The sequence below is a fragment of the Lissotriton helveticus genome, chromosome 5_2, assembly GCF_964261635.1.
Source record: "Lissotriton helveticus chromosome 5_2, aLisHel1.1, whole genome shotgun sequence".
NCBI lineage: Eukaryota > Metazoa > Chordata > Amphibia > Caudata > Salamandridae > Lissotriton > Lissotriton helveticus.
Window position 1 is genome coordinate 2,928,446 of NC_136066.1, and position 17,086 is coordinate 2,945,531.

A 17,086-nucleotide genomic window follows, 5' to 3' on the forward strand; every position below is an offset into this window, starting at 1 on the left:
GTGTATCCACTTTTGGACCTTACACTCATCAATTACAGAAACTCATCCGTAATGCTTGGCATCTAGTCGAAGAAGTCCTCCCGGATGTGGGATCACCTCTCTTTGCCTTAAAAAAGAATCGCAGCATAGGACAGTTGATTACATCTACAAGACCACAAAAGAAGCGTGACACTCAGGGCACGATTTTTGGCGCCACTCCTGTGAAAGGTCATAGAAAATGCGGTACATGTTCAGTGTGCAACCTCACAGTCGAAGGTTCTCTGTTTTCCAACGGAAAGAAATTTTGGCGGCATGAAAACCAAGTACGTGGTGTATGCTATCCAATGTCCATGCCAAAAGGTGTACATTGACAAAACGACCCAAGAAGTCAGACAACGGATCATTCAGCACCGGTCCAGAATTAACAACAATATCCTCACAGCTCCCCTGGTGGCTCATTTCCAGCAGCAAAACCATAAAGTGGACGATCTGAGATGGACTGTGCTCTCAGTGATCAAATCAGGTGGAGGAGGGGATCCCGACTTGCGGTTGTCTCAAAGGGAAGCTTATCTTATTCTGAAATTTGACACAGCCCAATCGGGTTTGAACGATCTGTCTGAAATAAATAATTTGTAGATTCTCTGTGCCTACTCACTCAAATCCTACTGGTTTTGTTGTCCTCCACACGTTCGGTTTTGGCGTGTCTCACTGAATTGCAACAGGGTAATGTCCATGACCAATGGGAGGTTGCAGTACGAGGTTCTCTCCAGCCCCCCACCCGGCCCTCTGCGCCGTGTCCAAGCCTGTGTTTGAATCGCACGATAATGTGGACTACCTGTCCCAGAAGCCCCAGACACCCATGTGACCCAGCGCGGTCCCTTTAACTCTCCACTCATTGCGCGCGACTTTCCCAAGCTGAACGCCGCTACTGAGTGCAACGAACAGATCGTTTGACTGCTCGTCATTCCTTGGTAAGTGCCGTCTGCCTCTCTATATGTGTAACGCCCCTGCGAGAATCACAAAGGTACATGTTTTAAAACCTTGGCCTTTCATTCGTGCAGGTTCACTAAGATTGGCGAAACAATTCCAAGCAAACAACAAATAAGAGACGCCTGGGTTTGGGCGCTGGCCGCCATTGTGCCGGTGAGTGTTTCAGTCTCCTTTAGCATACAGCTCCGTATGCCCTCCGTGTGATTCCTGACTTATAGATATAACGAACATAACAATCTCTCCTCTAGGTTGGCTCCAGCCCAGTCTGGTGCCGCTGTTTGTCAGGAGACCGCGCATGATCTTCTTCCGCGGTTTACACGTTATCCACTTGAGGTAGGCCCCTGTCTACATTTTCCACACTAAGTTCATCGTGGGTTATGAGAACTCTCTGACACTTACTTATGTCTGGTTATAGAAACACGCCACACGAGAGACCCCCAATTTATACTGCAACCTCCAATTGAGCTACATCTACCCGAGCGACATTCCAACTATTTACCAGTGACTTATCTGGTCACGTTCAGGTACCCCTCCAATACTCTTTGAGTTCTGAGTCTCGAGTCTGTTATATGTAACCGAGTGTCATTATTGGTCACAACGCTTATACCACCTTGTTTCATTATTATTTTCAGTTTTGGCATCTGTCCAGTCCATGTCCTGAGGAGAACCCATACTAACGTGGTGGTTCGAAACGCGTTGACACGGAGCCTGGAAAAATAATAAGGGTGCCACTAGGGCTGTTAAAACCCACATTGTGTGTTCCCCAGTGTCGCAACCCTCCAATTAGTTTTCTTAATCCTAGGCTCTAGTAAGGCAGGCAGTTGGTTTCACCTGTAATTTGAGGCTCGCTTGTCTTTCATATCCAACAGAAAGGACTGGTTCCTAATGAGAATGTATCATTAGTTACATGATTGCGTATTGTTTTGTGTTGTCTGTATCAATTTACACATTTCTTTTGAGCACTTGTACAGTTTATCATTGCACAGAATTGCACATCTGTTGTTTTTATGTAATTTTTTCATTGTTTGATGACTATTTCTGATGACATATATTTTTTATGTGATGAATGCTTTTTCAAAAAATCAAAAAAACTAAAATAAAATAGATTACCCTCCAGTACATTTTGACTGCGTGGGAACATTAAATGAAAAAAAAAATCTGTCTGGCATCTTTGTTTGTTTAGTAGATTTGAGTGGTCCAAGCCGGTCAGACACAGGACCCAAACCTTTCCCCTTTGACTTAAGCTCTACCATGACAGGGCTGACATCTCCATGCTGATGGTGACTGATGAGGAACAGGAAGCAGAGAGTGAACCTCTCTCTGATCTCCTCCCTTCCAGCCCAAAAGATGGGTCGGTGGATGGAGTTGTCTTTTCAGACACCCTCTCTGCCCAACAGCAGGCTGACTGCAAGCAAGTCTTACAACAGTTTGCTAGCCTCTTTTCCTTGACCCCTGGTCTGACCAGCTGGTGTACCCATGATGTGGACACTGGGGACAGTAACCCTGTCAAAAACAAAATCTATCCACAATCAGACCAAGTCAAGGAAAGCATCAAATCTGAGGTCAGCAAGATGCTGGAGCTAGGGATTATTGAGCCCTCTGAAAGCCCCTGGGCTAGCCCAGTGGTTCTAGTCCCCAAACCTCATCAACAGGGTGGAAAGAGAGCGATGAGGTTCTGTGTGGACTATAGAGGGCTCAACTCTGTCACCAAGACAGATGCTCACCCCATTCCAAGAGCAGATGAGTTGATAGACAAACTAGGGGCAGCCAAATTCCTAAGCACCTTTGACTTAACTGCAGGGAACTGGCAAATTGGCATGGCCCCAGGAGCCAAAGAGAAAACAGCAATCTCCACCCCTGATGGGCACTATCAGTTTACTGTGATGCCTTTTTGGTTAAGGAATGCCCCTGCCACCTTCCAGAGGTTGGTGAATCAAGTCCTGGCTGGGTTGGAGTCCTTTAGTGCAGCTTATCTGGATGATATTGCTGTCTTTAGCTCCACCTGGCAGGATCACCTGATCCACCTTGGGAAGGTTTTACAAGCCCTGCAATCTGCAGAGCTAACTATCAAGGCAGCCAAATGTCAGATAGGGCAGGGCACTGTGGTGTACTTGGGCTACCTTGTGTGAGAAGTTGGCCTGATATATGATGTTTCCAATTCTGGAACCACCTTGTATCAGTCCAAACTATCCCTTATGGTGTCTGGTTGTAAGTCAACCTTATAGACAAGCTATCTTAATGGTAGCATAGACTAAGCAGCCTTAAAGGCTAAACTCAAGAGGTCGTGTTAAGCGAGCTGTTTTACCAATCACAGTCCTGTAATATCAAATGAAAGGACACCACACAAGTATATATTATAAAAATATATGTATTTATTTCTAAAAATAATCCCCAGTATTCTTTATGAACAAAGGGGCACAAGCGTTAAATCAAAAGCACAGTATAACATACAAAGTTGCACAATTATGGATGAGGGCGAGGGGCCACTCAGACCATATACTAAAAAAATGGTATAAGAGATACCAATCGATCAGTGGTTAGGCCAAGGGCCTAGGGAATCGCTGGGAGCAGTCGGGACAAGCAATGCTGAAGTCGGGAAAAGCCCGCGGGATTCGGGTGCAGTGCTGAAAGCACAAGCATGTACCAATGTTAAGTCAATGGTGCGTAAAAGTTACATAAATAGAGTTTAAGGACACTTCCGCTGAACCTAGAAGGACAAAACTTTAGACACAGACACTAGAGGTGTGTACCAGTGTGGGAACACCGGCGTTGCAATGTTACCTCACCCACAGGAAGCAGGTGCACAGGGTCGAAGTAGTGTCGGGTTTTGTCACGCAGGCTCTGGGTGCTTGAAGCTGAAGATGCTGCAGGCGATGGGAAGTACTAGTGTCCGGTGGGATCCAAGGGTGGATCCAAGTCGAAAAGTACCTGAAAGCAGAGGGGACAGAGTCTGGGTCACTCAGCAGTGACCAGGGTGGAACCAGGACGGAACCAGGCAATGTCGGGCGCAATCAGGTGGTCGTCGAGGAGCTTCTCTCCGCTGTCACGTGGGCTCTGGGGCATCTGCGACATCCAGGAGCGGGGCACGATCTGTCCCACACAGGTTCTCGCCGTCTGCGCTGTCGGCTTCAAGATTGGAGCAAACAACACTTGGCAAAAGCAATCCACGCGGAACTGGGAGATTGCTTCTCACTCGGTCCAGGAGGGTCAGAGTGGGTGCTCCTTTTCAGGGGAGCTGGTGCAAATCTGGAGCAACCAGATTCACAAGTCGTATTTCGGTTTTCGCTGGCACAGGGGCCACAAGCCAGCTGGCAAGGGACCGGGCCAATGCGTTGAGCCAAAAGAAGCAGAAGGGCCCCACGCAGCACTCGTCAAGTGTAGAGGGGTGAACTTCGGTGCAAGAGTGGCTCAGGGTTGGGGCTTCTCAAACCCTATTGTACAGCTTCGAGGGTCACTCGTGGGCTGCACGGTCAGCGTCTCGTGGTCTTTTCAAGATGGCGTCCCCCACGCTTCCGGTCGCCTCCACGGGTCTCAGCTCTGCAGGGACTGTGGATCGGGCTGTAAGAAGGCAGGCAAGCTTGATCTCGTTGATCTCTGTCGCTCGAGTTCCGGCAGGAATTGCAACAAAGCAGACGTCGATGGGCTGGATGGTGCCTGTTTGCACAGGGTGGTCACTCCTTGACCACAAGGGAGATTCTTCAGTCTTCTACGTCGAGTAGGATGTCGAAGGGTCCAGAGTTTTGTTTCTTAAGTTTCATCAGGATAATCTGAAGTGCATTGGCACTGCTCCCACTCTTATTCGAATCTAGGGGGCTGGATTACCTGCTAGGTCCCCTCCTATGGGTGGGACCCAGGAAGTGGGTGGATACACCCCCTTCCTTTGATCCTGGCCACGCTGGGTCGGGGGCTGGAGTGCCCCAGAACCGGTTTGTCCGGATTATGCAAGGGGCAGCCTTGTGCGCCCCCAGCAGTGTCTGGTTTCTTTCAAACCTCCCTGCTACAATCCACTATCTCCTGTCTGGGGGGGTGTGACACCTCCCTACGACAGGAAACCCTTTGTCCAGGCCTCCTTGGCTGAGTTTCGGTCAGCTGCAGGGGGTCAGACCTGTGTCTGTGGCAGAAGCATCCATTTTGTGGATCTGAGGCTCTTTTAAAAATTAACCGCATTTCAGTAAAGTAACATGTCTTCTCCCTCTAGAGGGGTGGAATGCTATCCCCGTCGCCAGGACTGGCGAGGGGATAGTATTCCAAATCGTATGACACCTTACACGACATGTTTTGATAAAGCCAAACCAAAGTTGCTATATAACCGCGAGGATTATAATGCACTTAAAAGTATATGGTATGGCATTATCCTGGAACAGCTTAGGGAGTTGTTCCCGACAGCTGCAGACAGGCTCAGCTCATGCTAGAGCTCCATCTCACATTAAACCACGCACTCTGCCTCCAGGATTGATAAGGCCTTCCATAGGAGTGGCTCACAGGTTTATATGTGTCCAGATATAGGTTTAGATATAGGTATACTATATCTAAGCAAGGTGTGATTACACCACCTTACCCCAGCTGAGTGATCAGCCAGTTGTGTCAATTTAAGAACCAGCCAGGGGTGGCAAAAGATATGCTGCAGCCCCTGGTAGGCCTTGGTGGCCCCTATGCCCTGGGCACCTATAGTGCATGGTACAGGGGCTGACAAGGAGTCCATTTCCAATTGTGGTATGTACCTATAGCACATGTATTACTAATTTAGAGAGAGAACAGCAGGCTGGGGGTCTGATTAGCAGGCCCACAGCCTCAGTAGTCGAAAACCAGTGAAGCAAAAAGCAAAAATTTGGGGTGACCATAGGATAGCAGACCCTACTCTCCTACACCTTGTTAGTGGAGGCCAGGTTCAACCCTTACAGCCCAAGACCCAGAGTATCCTGGACTGGGCAGCTCCAACAACCCAGACCCAAGTCAGGGCATTCCTTGGCTTGACTGGATACTACAGGAAGTTTGTGAAGGGCTATGGGTCTATTGTGGCTCCCCTTGCATAACTCACCTCCAAGAAAATGCCCAAGAAAGTGAACTGGACTGTTAGCTGCCAAAAGGCTTTTGACGCCCTGAAAGAAGCAATGTGCTGAGCACCCATTCTAAAAGCACCAGACTACTCCAAGCAGTTCATAGTGCAGACTGATGCCTCAGAGCTGGGGATAGGAGCGGTCCTCTCCCAGACCAATGATGAAGGCCAAGACCAACCTGATGCTTTTATAAGAGGAAGGCGTCTCCCCAGGGAGCAGCGTTGGAGTGCCATTGAGAGGGAGGCCTTTGCTGTGGTCTGGTCCCTGAAGAAGTTGAGGCCATGCTTGTTTGGTACTCACTTCCTGGCTCAAACTGACCACAGACCTCTCAGATGGCTAACGCAAATGAAAGGAGAAAATCCTAAACTACTCAGGTGGTCCATCTCCCTACAGGGAATGGACTTTGAAGTGGAACACAGACCTGGGACTGCCCATGCCAATGCAGATGGACTTTCCAGGTTCTTCCACTTAGACAATGAAGACTCCATAGGGCAAGCTTAGTCTCATTATCTTTCGTTTGGTGGGGAGGGTGTTGTGTGAGAAAGTGCCCTCTTTCTTGAATGGTATGCCCCAACTTTTTGCTGAATTGCTGATGTGCTTTGAGTGTGCACTGGGATCCTGCCAATCAGGTACCCTGGGCCTGTGTTCCTTCCCTAAAACTGCATTGAAGCCTAAACCCAATTGGCATCTCTGGCCACATGCCAGCCCCTGGTAAATGGTACCCTAGGGGCATGGTGACCAGAGAAGACCCCTAAGGGCTGCAGCACTTATTGAGCCACCCTTAGAGGCCATGTGCCCTGACACACACACACTGCCTTGGCAGGCTGCATGTCTGGGTGCAGAACAAAACAAAGAGTCGACATGGCACACATCCCTGTGTGCCATGCCCACAAAACACTGCCCTGGCATACATCAGTCACCCCTCTAGCTGGGTGCCCTATGCCAGTGGTGAGGGTACAGGTGCATGAGCCCTGTACCCCTACAGTACCCAGATCCATTCCTGGGCGCTGTAAGTGCAGTGCTGCCATTAAGAGTATATGGTGCGAGAAGTTTGGTATCAAACTTATCAGCACATTAAACCCACACTGATGCCAGTGTGGGATTTAATGTAAAATGCATGACAGTGGGCATCTTAGAGATGCTCACTGAAACTCGACCAACTCCCAGTGACCTGACTGAGTGGCTGCCGAGGCTGCCACCCCCAGACATGTTTCTGGACTCCTGGGTCGAGAGCTTGCCGCTCTCGGGGCCTGAAACAATGCACATCCTGGGACGAGGTGCCAAGCCTCCTCCCCCAGGATGGGCAGGGGAAGCTTCAAATGCATACCGCCTTTCTGAGCCTCTCCAGACCTCTTGCTGTACTCTGCAACTGGTCCCCACTGGTTCTACCCCCCACTTTGGGCAGGAGACCTGTCGGGAAAAACAAAGTGTGGAAGAGAGGTGTGCCCACCTCTACCAACTCCACCCCTAGGGTGGGGGAGGCGAGGTAAAGCACAACCTCGAGTCCCCGCCATCTTGAGGATGAGTGGACCCAGCCAACCAGGGACAGGCTCCTGCCCCCCCTACCACGGGAGAGTGGCAGAATAGGGGGTATACCCACCCCAGGGAAGGGACCCATTGGTCCCTGCCCTTTACCTACCTGTAACGACCCTAAATTTAGTATTTAGGGGCAACCTGAACCTTCCTTCCTCAGATCCAGAAACAACAAGAAAAGAAGAAGGACGAGAAGCTGGAGGACGCGCCCACTGACTTGGCCCCAGCCCTACAGGCCTGTCTCCCCTCGAACCTGCTCCTGCGAAATCCCAGCCTGTCCAGCGACCAGCAACCTCAAAAACCCCGGAGGACCTGCCTGTAGGAGAGTAGGGTCTGCTTCCTATGGTCACCCCCACTTTTTGCTGTGATTCTGTAGTTTTTCGACTTTAGTGTGGCTGTGGGCCTGCTAATCAGACCCACAGCCCAGCTGTTCTCACTCTAAATTGATACCATGTACTTTAGGTACATACCAGATTGGGTATTGGGTCACCTTTTTGAGCCCCTGTATAGTGTACCATAGGTACCCAGGACATAGGTGCATCCAAGGCCTACCAGGGGCTGTAGCATGTATTATGCCACCCCTGGCTTGCCATCCAAACTGACACCACAGGCTGATCACTCAGCCTGGGTAAGGTGGTGTAATCACCCCCCTCACTTAGATATAGTATATCTATATCTACTTTATATATAGACACATAGTAACCTATAAGTCACTCCTATGGCAGGCCTTAACAATCCTGGAGGCAGATTGCTTGGTTGTATGTGAGAGGGTGCCCTAGCATGAGCTGAGCCTGTCTGCAGCTTTCGGAACCCTCTCCTTATAGCTGTTCTATGATATAGCCATACCATATACTCTTTAGTGCATTATAATTCTCGCAGTTAATGCTAACTTTGGTTTGGCTTTATCAAAACATGTTGTGTAAGGTGTCAAACACCACTTCTGATGGCGGCAGTGGTAGCATTCCACCCTTCTAAAGGGAAAATACATGTATGTTACTGCTTTACCCAGTTAAAGTTAAACAGAGCCGCAGCATCACAAAATGGATGCTGCTGCCACAGACAAGAGTCTGACCTCCTCTTGCTGGGGGAAACTCCAGCAAGAGCGGCCTGGACAATAGGTTTCCTGTCGAGGGAGGTGTTAGCACCTCCCCAGACAGCCTGTAGTGTATTGGGGCAGGGTGGGTTGAATGAAACGAGACACTGCCTGGGGCACACAAGGTGCTCCACACATAGCCCGGTTCAAACCAGTTGCCGGGGCAATCCAGCCCCGCTCTGGCGCGAAACTGGGCAAAGGGAAAGGGGTGTAACCAACCTCTTCCCAGGTCCACCCATAGGAGGGACCTAGCAGGTAATCCAGCCCATTTTCTTAGTATAAAGATAGGTGCTGTGTCCCCAGGACTTTAGATTATCCTGGAACAAAACTCTGAAACAAAACTCTTGGACCTTCAACGTTCTATTCCGACTAGAAGACTGAAGACATCTCCCTTGTGGTCAAGGAGTGACCACCCTGTGCAAACCAGCACCACCAGTAACTTGCCAGTCTGCTTTGTCGACGCTCCCGATAGAACCTGAAGACTCAGTGATACAGGAACTAGACTCTCAGACTTCGCTGACTCCGACCCATATCCACAGCAAAGCTGAGACCCATGGCGGACACGAGAGACGTGGGACTGGACACCCTGGACATCCTGCATTTTGCTAACTGCATTGACTCCTGAGGTAACTTGCAGTTGTGCATTGGGGTAAGAGAAGCCCCAGAGCAGAGCGCTATTTGCACCGAAGCTCAGCTGTCCACACTCCGCGAGTGCCGCGTGGGGCCCGCTCTTGCATTTCAGCTCAACGCGTCTTCCCGGTTGCAGCCTGCTGGCTAGTGAGCCCCCTGAAGACAAACCTTTGAAACCAAATTGCTTTCCTGGCTGCTCTAGGCTTGATCCAGCTTCCCTGCAAAGGAGAAGCTCCTCAAACCTTGCTGGTCTGACCCGAAGCCAATCTTCACTTCCTGCGTGGATTGCGTTTGCCAAGGCTTGTTGGGTCCAATCCGGATACTGACACTGCAGTCAACTAGATCCTTTGTGGGACAGCTCGAATCCACCTCCTGGTTGTCATCAACACCTCGTGGACCTCGTGGCTGCAGAGTCAAGCTTCACCTCTTCACCTGAGATCATCGTGACATCACCTGGTTCCTTCCTGGTCACTGGCTAGTGACCCAGACTCTGTCTCCTCTGCTTTCAGGTTCTTCACATCATCGATCCACCCTTGGATCCACCCGGACACTCTTCCTCTGGCCGCCTTGCGCACTTCTTTTGCAGATCTCCATTGAAAGCATAGACGAAACCCGACACCAAAAGGCACCTATGCACCCGGCTTCCCTGGGTGAGGTAACTCGAGTACTCCGGTGCTCCCGTGGGTCTTGACTCTCGAAGTGTCCTAGTCTAAAGGGGTTTTGTCGTAGTCCATCCGGAAGTGCCCTAAAACAGTAACTTTGTAACTTCTTTGTTCTCCATAATAAGTCAATGGTAACTCGCGACTGTGTTCAGACACTGCACGCGTCTCCCATGGGTCTCCTACTTCCTAACCTTTTATTATCTAGTGTAGCCCCGGCGATTCCCTAGGCCCTAGGCCTATTCACAATTTCTGAAGTGGTTCTTATACCACTTACTTAGTATATGGTTTGTGAGGCACCTAGGGCATAACAGTATTTGTGCAACTTATCTTATGCTAATTGAGTAACTTGTGATGTACTTCGATCTCTGACCTCATAAAGAGTGCAGAGGGGTTGTGTTAGAAATAAATACATATATATTTGATATATACCTTGTGTGGTATCCTTTCATTTGGTATTCAAGGGATTATAATTGGTAAAACAATTGGCTTCACATGCTCTCTGAAGTCTTAGCCTAAGACTGCTGGTCCATGCTACCACTAGGATAGCTGGTCTATTAGGTTGACTTTTCAACCACCATCAATAAGGGTCGTTTCTACTGGTGCAAGGTGCCCACTAGAACTAGTGGACAACATATGCCAGGCTAACTTCTCACACTGCCTGCATTCACTTCCCAAGCGGTTTCTCCCGTGAACACCAGACATGTTTGCACGGCAGTTTCTGGTGCCAACTAGAAACCGTGAATTCAGCACACTCTGCACCCGTCGAGCCCGACCTGTGTTTGAGTGAACAAACACCACGAGGAGGTCCCCCCAGCGATCCTGACCCGAGATCCAGCAACCCCTGGAATGCCTCCAGACGATGCCTGCAGCCTAAATCCAGACGACACCCCTAACGCCACCAGAGCGGGTAAAAAAATCCGACGTCCAAAGGCACCCCTGCACCCGACTCCCCACGACCCTGTGTGCCCAAACCAGTGGTGCCTAACCAACCCACGACATCCCAACTTACCCCTCAAAGTGGTGGTCACTCCTGCAAGATCCTTGTCCCCGAGCCTGCCGTCTTTCTTTGTCCCGGAGAATTCCTATTAGATTCAACAGGACACTCGACCTCAAAACAGCACCCTGCACTCGGCTGCCCTAGCGCAGCTGAGGGTGCCCCTTTGGTGCTAACTTGGTCCACAACATGCCCTGAGCTTAGCCCTAGGAGCTTTGCTCCCACAACCCTGTGGCCTGCTTTCCACCCGCCACCAACCGAAGTCCCCCTATCCCCCATTGGATAACATTGGGACTCAATTCAATTCAATTTTCAATTCAAAAATCTTTATTCGATTGTAGATAATACAATCATAAAAGTACAATTCATAAGTACACATTTAAAAACATTCCGGACAATTCATTTCATGTGGCAAGTGAGAGACACAGTATACAGTACAAAGAAAAAGATCGTACAGCGGGCACTAAAGGCATGAGCAGTGTTTAGTTAAAAACATAAATTACTATATTTTTTAAAAGCACCTAAAACATTCGCAGCATAATTATCCATCCATACTTTTCCTAAAACAGATGGCTTTTTTAAAAAAGTTACAGACAAATAAGGTACAGTCACAATTCAGTAGTTGTAAGTAGTAAAGTGCAGGTTTGATTTGTACAAAATTCTGTTTTTTAAGGCACGGTATAAGGTATAGTTTCCGTGGGGTGGAGTAATAGGGGCAGATAAAAAGAAAGTGGGCCAGATCTTGAGGAGACTTTCTGTCGCAGCCACAAGCTGGCAACACTTCACCCCGTTGTGCCCCACTTGGTACCGCCAGTAGGAGATGATATAAATCAAAACGGAACCTTATTAACAAAAACTGGTCATAACTGGTCATAGGCCATGTCAAATAAGGTTCCATTTGTGGACAGGTTTTAAGTAGTAAGTGTTTCCTAACACTGTCCTTCTGTATCTCAACCTCTTCTCGGTCAGTACATCTTAACAATAATAGAGCATTTTTTACCGAGGTAACATCGGATTTAGTAATCAAGTTGGGAGCATAAAACAAATCAGAACGGCCAATTGCCGTCAAACAATCCTTTATATACTTCACCCACGGGACTTTAAACCTCCCGTCTAACAATAAGGCTTCTTTCAGCAGGGCATGTGTGAGTGGAATGTCGGTATTAAGCCAACAATTCAGCCAACACAGAACCGGGCTAACTGCTATTCTATCACCTAAATAGGGGACCCCCAACTCCTCATGTACAGAGTAGTTCCCAATACCCCTTGGCAACCTCAGTATCTTTTTCAGGACGTTATTTTCTGTAACCATTAGGTCTTTTATCTTACAATAGCCCCAGAGCTCGCTTCCATAACAGGCAACAGCAACACTTTTTGCCTGGTACAGTTTGAGCAATGCGGCCGTAGGGCAGTTACCGATTTTTTTTGCAAAGCCAAGAATGGCCGCATTTACCCGTGATATTTCGCCCTTCTTTTTAGACACTGCGGGGCCCCACGATAATTTATGATCTAAGAGGACCCCAAGGTATGAAAAGGAATTAGTTGAGGGGATTTTCTCCCCATTTATACTAAAGGAATCAGTTTTCCGGGTACCCTTTCCTGTTTTCATGACATAGGACTTGGAGTTGTTAATGCTTAGGCCACGTGACTCCATAAATTTAAAGAAGGAATTTAATAACTTCTGAAGACCGATTGCTGTCCTAGATATAAGAACAGCATCGTCTGCATAAAGTAACACGGGCACCCCCTTGCGCTCAACAAAGGGGTAATCTGCTTCAGCATTTAAAAGAAATTCCTACAATTCGTTAATATATAGGTTAAAGAGGAATGGGGCCAAAATGCATCCTTGACGAACTCCCCGGTTTATTCTGAATTCGTCCGTTACTTTAAGGTCTTGGGTGTAACGGACGTTAGCTCTAGTATCCGAATGCAGATCGGCTAGGAAGTTGACAAGATTCCTCTCTACACCCATTCTCAACAGGGTAGCCCATAATAAGCTCCTGTCCACACAATCGAAAGCGGACGACAAGTCCATAAATGCCATGTAGACGGTTCCTTGTCTAGCCAGGGTATATTTGCTTAATATCAAATATAGGTTCAGGCACTGTGTAATAGTCGAATGGCCAGGTCTGAACCCATATTGTATAGGTGATAGAATATTGTTATCTTTAGCCCATGTAGATAGCCTGTTAAGAATTACCCGCCCTACTACTTTAGCTATTGAATTTATTAAAGAAATCGGCCTGTAACATAATGGACTGCTGCGATCGCCCTTTTTAAAAACGGGGACTATAGTCGATAGACCCCACATATTTGGGCACCCCGTTATCACTGCTGCATTTATTACCGCCGTGAGAACAGGGGCCCTAAATACTGAATCGGTATTGCCCATTGATTCCTATGGGCCTTGAAGCCCATAGGAATCAATGGGCAATACCGATTCTGTAATTACAGAATCGGTAAATACCGATTTTAGCAAGGGTGCAGGGGGTGTCACTTTGACACCCTCTAGCACCCCAAAGACGGGCATGTGTGCCATGTGGCACACAGACATGCCCTAAGGGCATGTCTGTCTGTCACATGGCTATGTGTGCATGCACACATGTGCATGCACACCTGGAATCGGTATTTTACCACCCAATTGAATTGGGTGGTAAAATACCGATTCTGTAAGGCCTTAGGGACTCTGAAGAGTCCCACCTACATCTGGCCGTTACCGAATCGGTAAAAATACCGATTCGGTATTTTACAGATTCGGTAAATTTACCGATTCGGTAAATTTACCGAATCTGTAAAATCTGACCCCCTAGATCTCAAGATGCCAAATACCGGTCGGAAACGGCCGAATTCGGCCGTTTCCGACCGGTATTTGCCACCTACATCGGGCCCCAAATGCTTTACACTGTCCTGATACTGTGTTACTGCTCGTCCAAGCTACCCCTTTAGAGAGTAAGGTTCTATCTAACTTCAGCCTCTGCCAAACCTCTGGAGACCCTTGGATTCTATGCACACTGTACCTCACTTTAGTGCAGTATATATTGAGCCAGTTTCTTACAGGGAGCCATCCTCGCAATCCTGATGGGGAGAACATTGGGGTGTGGATTCTCAGCAGTGGGTGCCGGGATTGTAGCCTCGCTGGTCTCATACATTGAACTGTCAATAAATAAATTTGTACCCATCCCCCTCCTTCCTCTGGGATGTCACTCCCCCAGGCCTACATATCCTGCCCCCTTCCTTCCTCTGGGATGTCCCTCCCCCAGGCCTACATATCCTGCCCCCCTTCCTTTGTGATGTCACTTTCCCAGGCCTGTATATCCTACCCCACTTCCTCTGTGATGTCACTCCCCTAAGCTTGAATATACTGGCCGCCACTCCTCTGTGATGTCCCTCCCCTCGCCCATATCTCTACAACCTGTCCCCAGCCTTCCTCTGTGATGTCACTCTCCTCCCCAGGCCTGTACTTCCTTTTCCCTCCTTCCTCTGTGATGTCACTCTTCAAGCCTGCATATCCTATTGCCGCCTTCCTCTGTGATGTCACTCCCCTAGGGCTGCATATCCTATTGCCTCCTTCCTCTGTGATGTCACTCTCCAAGCCTGCATATCCTATTGCCTCCTTCCTCTGGGGTGTCACTCTCCAAGCCTGAATATCCTGTTGCCTCCTTCCTCTGGGGTGTCACTCTCCAAGCCTGCATATCCTATTGTATCCTTCCTCTGTGATGTCACTCCCCTAGGGCTGCATATCCTAGCCCCCTGCTCCCTCAGTGATGCAACTCCCCTCGCCCATATCTGTACATCCTGTCTCCCGCCTTCCTCTGTGATGTCACTCCTCCATCCCTACATATCCAGAGGTGGCCAGTGAAACATCCAGTGATGGACAGTGAGGGATGCAGGCTGCGGAGGGGCATCAGTGTCGGATGTAGGTGGGTATGCCCTCTATGTAGGGATGCCCTCCCACTGTGGCCTTTTCTCCTCCACCCTGGGAAGGGCCAGGTAGGGGCTCTCCTTTGCCCCCGCTGCATTGTCTCTTTGGCACCTTCTCAGGGCTCCAGCGTGTGTCCTGGATCTGCTGCGATATGTTGGGGGTCCCGGAGGGGGCTTCCCAGAGTACGCCTGAGTCCTTGGGTTATGAATGGTGTGAACGACAGTGACTGGGCTGGGCCAGTATGAATGGTGTGCCTGGACAGTAGCGATGGTCAGAACCTTGACGTGGTGCTACTGCTCACTGGTTGTAACACAACTGGTGCTAATCTGACCTTTGTGTGCATGGAGTGCAGGTGGAGTGTCCTGGGTGGGGATCCGTAGGTCGCACTCTTCTATAGGCACCTGGAGATAAGATATTGTAGAGGATTTAGAGGAGAGGACAGCACAAATATGACACTTGAGGGTGCAGTAGAAGGGGGGGGGTGTCAGTGGAGTGGTCGGTCAGACAATAGGAAGAATCAGAGAAGAGCCCTGGGGGGTCAGGCATGTAGAAATGGAGTCTCATGAGTCAGAGTCAGGGAGAGTCAGGAAGTAATGGTGTGTCACAAGAGGGGAAAGGAGTGTCACTAGAGAGTCTGATAGTGCCACTAGATGGGCTGGGGGTGTCACTTGAAGAGTGTTGGAAGGGGTGGGTGTGTCAGAGGGATAAGGAGTGTCTGGAGAGGACTAGGGAGTGTCAGGGAGTGTCACTGCAGGAGCAGCAGTGTCAGAAGGGCGGAGTGTGTCAGGAAAGAGGCAGGGAGTGTCAGGAAAGTATGAGGGAGGGGCAGGGAGTGGCATGAGAGCATCAGGGAGTGTCCCGAGAGAGTTTGGGAGTTTCACTAGAGAGTCAGGGAGTGCCACTAGAGGGGCAGGGGGTGTCACTACAGGAGCAGGAGTGTCCGAAGGCAGCTGCATAGCCCTTATGTGGCCTAAGAAGGATATCCATAAGTCTCTGAAAAGTAGCTGGTGCCCCAAGGAGGCCAAAATGTAAGACTTTAAGGTAGAGTCCAGTAGGTGAGGAAAATGCTGTTTTCTCTTAGGCTGATGGTTCCAAGTGGATCTGCCAATATCCGTTGATTAAGTCAAGGAGGATGATGTAAGAGGCTGACCCCAGATTCTCAATCAATTCATCCAACCAGAGCATAGGATAGGTGTTAAATGTTGGTCTGCTATTCTATTGTCTAAAATCTATGCAGAATCTAATGCTACCATTAGGTTTTGATACTAATACCATCCGAGAACACCGTGCACTATTGGATGGTTCAAATATATCATCCGTCAACATGTTCTTTACTTCTTTTTCTACTGCTTCCCTAAGTGCTTCTGGGATTCAATAGGGTTTTAGACGGACAACCTGACTGTCCTCAGTGACCATATCATAATACACCAGCTTGGTTTGACCCGGTGCAGTGGAAAAGACAGCCCTGTACTGCCTGATGAGTTTTTTTGCCTGATGTTGCTGGGTAATGTTTTGAGAATCGCCCAGCTGCGTTGAGGTCCCTTCAGAGCCCCTATCCTCAGGAATGAAAGCTAGCTCTAAAGGTTGCAAGTCAGTTACACACATGGCAGTGACTCTCTCCTCCGCCCTTGTTTTATGGTCACTTTCCCATATCTTGAGAAGATTGACATGAAAGATCTGTTCACCCTTACGCCTTTAGGGTATGGCCAGCTTATAATTCACAGGTGCGATTTGGGATACTATTTTGCATGGTCCTTGCCTGCGTGCTAATAGTTTATTAACCAAAGATGGAAGCAAGACCAGGACTTTATCCCCTCCTTAGTTCTCTCGTTTTATTAGTCTTGTCATAAGTGGTTTTCTGCTTGTCCTGGGCTTTCTCACCATTATTATGCACCTCCACCCATAGACTTTGGACTTTCTCTTTGAGGTTGATAGTGTATTCTAAGTGCCCCTCATCCTCTTCGCCCATGGTTCGGCTGCCATATCCAGTAAGGTTCCAGGCTGTTTTAAATACAAATTCAATGGGACTGTACACAGTGGATGATTGTGCACGGGTACGAAGAGCACATGATACTAGAGGAAGCTTGCGCTCCCTATACCTTGCTGTTTCGGATATCAGTTTTTTAGGATGGTTTGGTTATACTGCTCTACCAGGACGTCCGTCTGTGAATGGTAAACGGAGGTTCGATTTTGGGTTATATCCAAGATGGTGCAAATCTGTTTAAT